This window comes from Colobus angolensis, unplaced genomic scaffold, assembly GCF_000951035.1.
Source record: "Colobus angolensis palliatus isolate OR3802 unplaced genomic scaffold, Cang.pa_1.0 Scaffold43, whole genome shotgun sequence".
Taxonomy (NCBI): Eukaryota; Metazoa; Chordata; class Mammalia; order Primates; family Cercopithecidae; genus Colobus; species Colobus angolensis.
The window spans coordinates 109,493-116,295 of NW_012117710.1; the positions used below are offsets into that span (position 1 = coordinate 109,493).

Below are 6,803 nucleotides of genomic sequence, written 5' to 3' on the forward strand. Positions count from 1 at the left end.
GTCTCCTGCCTCAGACCCTCGTCTCCTGCCTCCAGACCCTCGTCTCCTGCCTCAGACCCTCGTCTCCTGCCTCAGACCCACTTCTCCTGCCTCAGACCGTTGGGGAATCAGGAATGAGACGGCCCAGGCCACCCAGTGCGGGGCTGGAGCGGACAGACACTTCTTCCCGGGAGCAGGAATGGGGGGAACGCGGGCTGCCTGGGAGAGCAAAGGACCTAAACTCAAAGGGCCAGGAAGAGCCCGTCCGGAGTAGGGTCACCGTCCGTCCCCTGCCGGTTTGACTCCTGTTCCCAGTTCATGCCCCCAGTCGATAGATGAATATTTTTCCAAGCGCCTGTGGCCACTGGGAGCTGGATTGATCCTGGTCCCCACAAGCGACAGACGGATATTTCTCCGAGGGGCCTCCTGACACCAGCCTCTCTTTGGAGAACCTGCATTTAGTCAGATGAGAAATTTTTTTAAAAACAATCTCTCCGTCCATGTGTTGTTTTCCAGATGACGTCAGCTTGAGGGAGTCATCGTCCCACTGGAAGGTACTTCAGATGCTATTTCCTGGAATCCTTCAGAACAAACCGCAGCACCACCAAGTGCGAACGCAGGCGTCCCTGGGGGACACCTCCCACCGCCCCCCCCAACACACCGGAACACAGGCCTCCGTGAAGAACGAGACACGTGACACACCCCACTGCACACACACAGGCACACACACACACACAAAACCTAGAACACAGTCCTGGAGGGGCAGCTCCCACCGCACCACACACCCACACACACTCCAACACCCAGCCCTTCTTGAAGAATAGCACCCACCCACCGCCTCCTCCAGCTCTGCCTTCCCAAGGCCCAGGCGTGTGGTTTTGGCGCTCGTGTTTCTCCGAACCTGTGACTTCTTCTGGCCTGGCCCACCCAGGTCTCCCAGGCAGCCGCTCCGAAGCCCCTGGACGTCCTCGTGAGCCTCAGGGTGGCCGCCGTCTAACGACGAGTGTGGTCTCCACGGATGTTGCTGGAACCTCACGAGGGGGCGGCCGCCTCGGGAGGCTCTGCTGTGTGGACACCGGAGGCCGCCGAGGCTTTCTGAGCCGCTAACTCTGCACCTGGGAAGACGGGCGCCTGGAGACTCCTCCCGGAGGCTGAGGGCCGGTGTCTGCCGCTGCCTGGGGAATCGCAAGAGGCAACCCTGCGTTCCTTCCCGGTGCTGCCGTAGGCTTCCTTGCTTGTGACCAGCTGTGGTGGAGGATTTGAGGCCACAGAAATTGGCCAACACCACTAGGCAGTGTTCGTGTCCTTCAGAGACAGCCTGGCCCCGAGACGGAACGTGGAGTGCCCTGGGCCACCAGAGTCCTTGTTCGTGCACCCCTTTACTCATGCTCTCAAGTGTCCTGAGAGACAGTAGACGAGACGCAGACACAGGGGAGGACGCCATGTGGAGACAGAAGCAGAGACTGGAGTGACGCGGCCACAAACCCAGGGACGCCTGGAGCCCCCGGGAGCTGCGAGAGGCAGGAAGGAACCTTCCCCGGAGCCTGTGGAGGGAGCACGGCCCTGAGACTCCTGGACCTCAGACCCCTGGTCTCCAGGACGGGGAGCGGATGAGTCTCTGCGGTCAGTGCACCCCTCTGCCTGGTTTGGGGCCATCTATGGTGGCAGCCCCAGCTCAACCGTCCCGCAGTGTCTGCACCCTGGGACGTGCAGGTAACACCACCGGCCCCAGGAGTGTGTGGGCTGTTTCCTCCGCCCTCTGACCGGCACCATTCTCAGCAGCCCGGCCGGGGACGGCTGCCTCCTCTCTCTCCCTGGGGAGGTCCAGGGAAGACCCCGACACACTCGGCCTTCTCCCTGGCCCGCCCCGTGGCCGCGGGGACACTGACGTCCGTACGGGTGCTCGGGAAGCTGGGCCTTCCTCCAGGCACCCCCGGCGGCGTCTGGGAGGACCGAGGCGCCTCCGTGAGGGGCCAACCCCCACCCTACCCAGCAAGAACGCAGACCGTCAGCCTGTCCTCAACACGAGGTCCCCAACATGGTGGGAGGGAGGCAGAGGCCCCAAGACCACCTGGGATGGCACAGCTGGCCCCTGCCCCACCCCTGCACCCACCCCCCGTGCTGTGGGCTCTGCTGCTGGGGCCTGAGTGCGGCCGCTGCCCGCCCAGGCTATTCAGGGGTGGGGGGTGAACGTGGCGATTCCACAGACCACCCTGCTCTTCCGACCCTAACTCTGGCCCCCAGCCAGCCTGGGAGATGCGGCCTGACCCTGCAGTGTCCACACCTCATCGCACGGAGCAAACAGGAACCACACAGGGGAGTTGCCTCCCTCCCTTCCTGTCCCCGGGTCCCTCGGGTCGCCTGGGGGTTTCCAGCTGCCAACACTGCAGTGGGTGTGGTGGGGAGCCCTTGGGGGAGTCCCGGGGAGGGGGTCCCTAGCGGGGGAGGGGCTAGGAGCCCCCAGGGGAAATGGCGGAGACTCCCACATCCATGGGGCAGGTGTGGGGGTGTCTGTGCGAACCAGCTTACGGAGACCCCCCCGGGCTCAGTGCCCTCGGCTCAAAGATGCAGCAGGGAGGCCCCTCTGGTGACGTGAGCCACGCGGGCACCCAGCTGGGCCCCAGTAGGGCTGGGCTTGCCTCTCATCTCCGCAACCTGCCTTCTCTCTCCTGAGCCTCTGTGTGGTCATCTGTGAGGTGGGAGGGGACCTGCCTGGGAGCCGGCAGAGGGCCTCTGGGACCTGCCTTGCAAGGGCTTTGCACACAGGTCACCTGCACACATGGTGGCTTCACGAGAGAGCCTGGGTCGTCATCAAGGGAAGAGACACACAAAGTGTGCTCTGTCCACACAATGGAATACTACGCAGCCATGAACAGGAACCTGGGGACACTGTCCTCGGTGAGAGAAGCCAGACACAAGAGGACAGCGTGGGGTTCCATTTCTAGGAACAGGCAATGCTGCAGAAACAGAACCTGGGTTTGTGGTTGGCAGGGGCTGCGGAGTGACTGCCTAAGGGGCATAGGGTCTCCTTTGAAGTCATGAGAATTTGCTGCAGCTCGAGAGAGGTGGGGGCAGCTAGAGAGACGTGGAGCAGGTAGAGAGACATGGGAGCAGCTAGAGAGAGGTGGGGGCAGATAGAGAGAGGTGGGGGCAGCTCAGGAGAGGTGGGGGCTGCGTCTCACAACGCCTGTTTGTGGAACAGAGAGCAGCTCCGTCTGAGAGGCCAATCGGCGTGTTCGCTTCTGACCAACCCCTGCTCTGGGAAGGTCCCGAAGGTGATTGCCACTTTCTCCAATGTGACCTAAATCCCGTCCTTGGGTCAAAGTAGCCTGGACCATAAACCCTGCCCTTAGCAGGTGCACGTGGCTGCCCGTGAGGTACCTTCCCTGTCCCTGAGGGCCCCCCCCCACCCGCATAGCAACGTTTTCCTGCGTTTTCCTCCCTGGGGTGAAGCCCTGGGTCTGCAGGGAGCACCGGAATCCACTCTCCTTGCAGATACGGCTTCTTTCCTACATATTTCTACATATTTCTTTCTAAGAATCTTGATCAGTCAGTTTCTTTCTTCAGCCGTCAGCTTCCTTGGCCTCTGGGGTGTGGTTTGCACAGATCTGCCCCCGGCGGAACCACGTGCTAAATGCTAGTGAACGGGACCCGTTAAAACGGTTAATTGTGGCCGGACACCGTGGCTCACGCGTGGAATCCCAGCACTTTGGGAGGCCGAGGCAGGCAGATCACGAGGTCAGGAGATCGAGACCATCCTGGCCAACACGGTGAAACCCCGTGTCTACTAAAAATACAAAAGTTAGCCGGGAGTGGTGGTGGGCGCCTGTAGTCCCAGCTACTCGGGAGGCTGAGGCAGGGGAATCGCTTGAACCTGGTATAATGTGAAAAAAAAAAACAAAAAACCTGTACCGGGCACAGCTCACAAGGCCTTCCTTCCGTCTTTAGGCTCAGAACAGCAGCCTCAGGGGGGATAAAATACTAGAATATATAAGGAGCTCAAACAAGTCCATAGAAAAGTATCTTATAATCCGATTAAAAAATGGGCAAAAAGTCATAAAATTAAAAAAAAACAAGATCATGCCTTTTGCAGGAACATGGCTGGAGTTGGAGGCCATTGTCTTCAGCAACACAGGAACAGAAAACCAAATACCCACACGTGCTCACGTGTAAGTGGGAGCTAAACGACGTGAACACAGGGGAACGGCACGCACTGGAGTCGATGGGAGGGTGGAGGGTTAAGGGTGGGCGGAGGGAGAGTCAGGAAAAGTCACTACTGGGTACCAGGCTTAATACCTGGGTGATGAAATCATCCGTACAACAGGAACCCACGGCACAAGTTCACCTCTTTCACCAGCCTGCGCATGTACTCCTGAACTGAAAAGTGAAATATAAAAAAATTAAATTGAAATGTAAAAACAGCCAAAGATATGAATAGACATTTCTCGAAAGAAGATACACAAATGGCAAACGAGTATATGAACAGGTGTTCAATACCACTGACCATCAGAGAAACACACATAAAAACTATAATGAAATGACCGGGCGCGGTGGCTCACGCCTGTAATCCCAGCACTTTGGGAGGCCAAGACGGGCGGATCACGAGGTCAGGAGATCGAGACCATCCTGGCTAACACGGTGAAACCCTGTCTCTACTAAAAATACAAAAAAAAAAATTAGCCGGGCGCGGTGGCTCACGCCTGTAATCCCAGCACTTTGGGAGGCCAAGACGGGCGGATCACGAGGTCAGGAGATCGAGACCATCCTGGCTAACACGGTGAAACCCTGTCTCTACTAAAAATACAAAAATTAGCCGGATGTGGTGGCGGCACCTGTAGTCCCAGCTACTTGGGAGGCTGAGGCAGGAGAATCGCTTGAACCCAGGAGGCAGAAGCTGCAGTGAGCTGAGATTACAACACTGCACTCCAGTCCGGGAGACAGAATGAGACTAAGTCTCAAAAAAAAAAAAAAAGAAAAGCCAGGCTCTATGGCTCACACCTGGAATCCCAGCACTTTGGGGAGGCTGAGGTGGGTGGATCACCTGAGATCAGGAGTTCGAGACCAGACTGTCCAACATGGTCTCTACTAAAAATACCAAATTAGGAGACCATCCTGGCTAACACAGTGAAACCCTGTCTCTACTAAAAATACAAAAAGTTAGCCAGGCGAGGTGGCAGTGCCTGTAGTCCCAGCTACTCAGGAGGCTGAGGCAGGAGAATCTCTTGAATCCAGGAGGCGGAGCTTGCAAGGAGCCGAGATCGCACCACTTACTCCAGCCTGGGAGACAGAGTAAGCCTCCGTCTCAAAAAAAAAACAAACAATAGCTCATGAAGCCCAGGGATGGGCTTTGGGGTGGGCCGCACAGTGAGACTGTGTGTGGGTTTCCAAGCAGTTTTCTGGGGCACAGAACGTCTTGGAAATCAGCTGGGAAAATGGTTTTGGGCAAACTCCAGCCCTGACGTGGACCTGGGTTCCGGGGCCCTCTCTTCTGGGCCAGCCGGGCCCCCTGGCACCTGTGCCCCTCTGGCGACGTGCCCCGGCCTTGGCAAGACATCTCCGTTCTTCCCACCATCTGCAGGTGGAGCACGGCCTCTGCCTGGGACAAGGACGTGGGAGGCTTCTGTGGAATCTGAGCCGCTCCCTTCCAAGGCCGGCACCTGCTATCCTTTGATCTTGGGGTTCCCGCCTGCGCCACGGCTGTGACCTTGTGCCCCCCGGAGCTGGGTTTTCTTTATCCTCCCTGGTCTTTCCTGTCACCGCCCCAGGGGCTCCCCTGGCCAGCTGCGTAGACAGAGGGATTTCTCACCACCACAGAGCTGCAATGCGGGCGTTTCCTTATTCTTTAACTCCATCTCCCCAGGGACCCCAGGAGGGGAGTTTTCCGAGACAATTTAGTGGGTCAGGGGTCAGAAAGTGGGCAGTGCTGATCGCTTGGGTCAGAGATGAGATCACAGGGACTCGAAGCTGAGTCAGTTCCTGGGTGGGGACCACAGACCAGAGGAGCCAGTTGGTCCTCTGGGTGGTACCAGCTGCTCCGTCCAGCGTGGGGACATATCTCAGCACGACCGTCGGTTTCACAAGAGGGATGTCTTCCCAGGAGCAATTCGAGGAGGGCCAGAATCTTGGAGCCTCCAGCGGCCTGAGTCCGAACCCATCGTTTCCAATCCACGGGCCTGAGTCCAACACCATCGTTTCTAATCCAGGGGCCTGAGTCCGAAACCATCATTTCCAATCCAGGGGCCTGAGTCTGAAACTGTCGTTTCTAATCCAGCAACCTGAGTCCGAACCCATCGTTTCCAATCCTGGGGCCTGAGTCCAAAACCGTCGTTTCTAATCCAGGGGCCTGAGTCCGAAACCATCGTTTCTAATCCAGTGGCTAATTTGTTAGTTCTGTAAACGCAGTCTCGTCTCCGGGCAAGAAGGAGGTTTGCTTTGGAAAAGGGACTGTTATCAGTCCCTTTGTTTCCAAGCTTTGTTTCCAAGCTAAACTACTAGAAAGCAAGTTCCTCCCAAAGATACTGTGGCCGACACCCAGGAGGGACGAAGGACAGCTGGGAGGTTCGAAGCAAGACGGACTCAGTGAGGTCAGATCTCTTCACTGCCCGAATGGTCTCACCTACGATTTTGGCAGGCCAGGCGCAGTGGCTCACGCCTGTCATCCCACCACTCTGGGAGGCTGAGGGGGGTGGATCACAAGGTCAGGAGTTCGAGACCAGCCTAGCCAATGTGGCGAAAGCCTGTCTCTACTAAAAATACCAAAACTGGCTGAGTGTGGCGGCAGGTGCCTGTGGTCCGAGCCACCCAGGAGGCTGAGACAGGAGAAT

General features: G+C 57.8%; 1 pseudogene; it reads left to right on the forward strand.

Annotated features, from left to right (window-relative positions):
• Positions 1-6,803, forward strand: part of LOC105522462 — an 80,367-nt pseudogene that overhangs the window by 62,096 nt on the left and 11,468 nt on the right.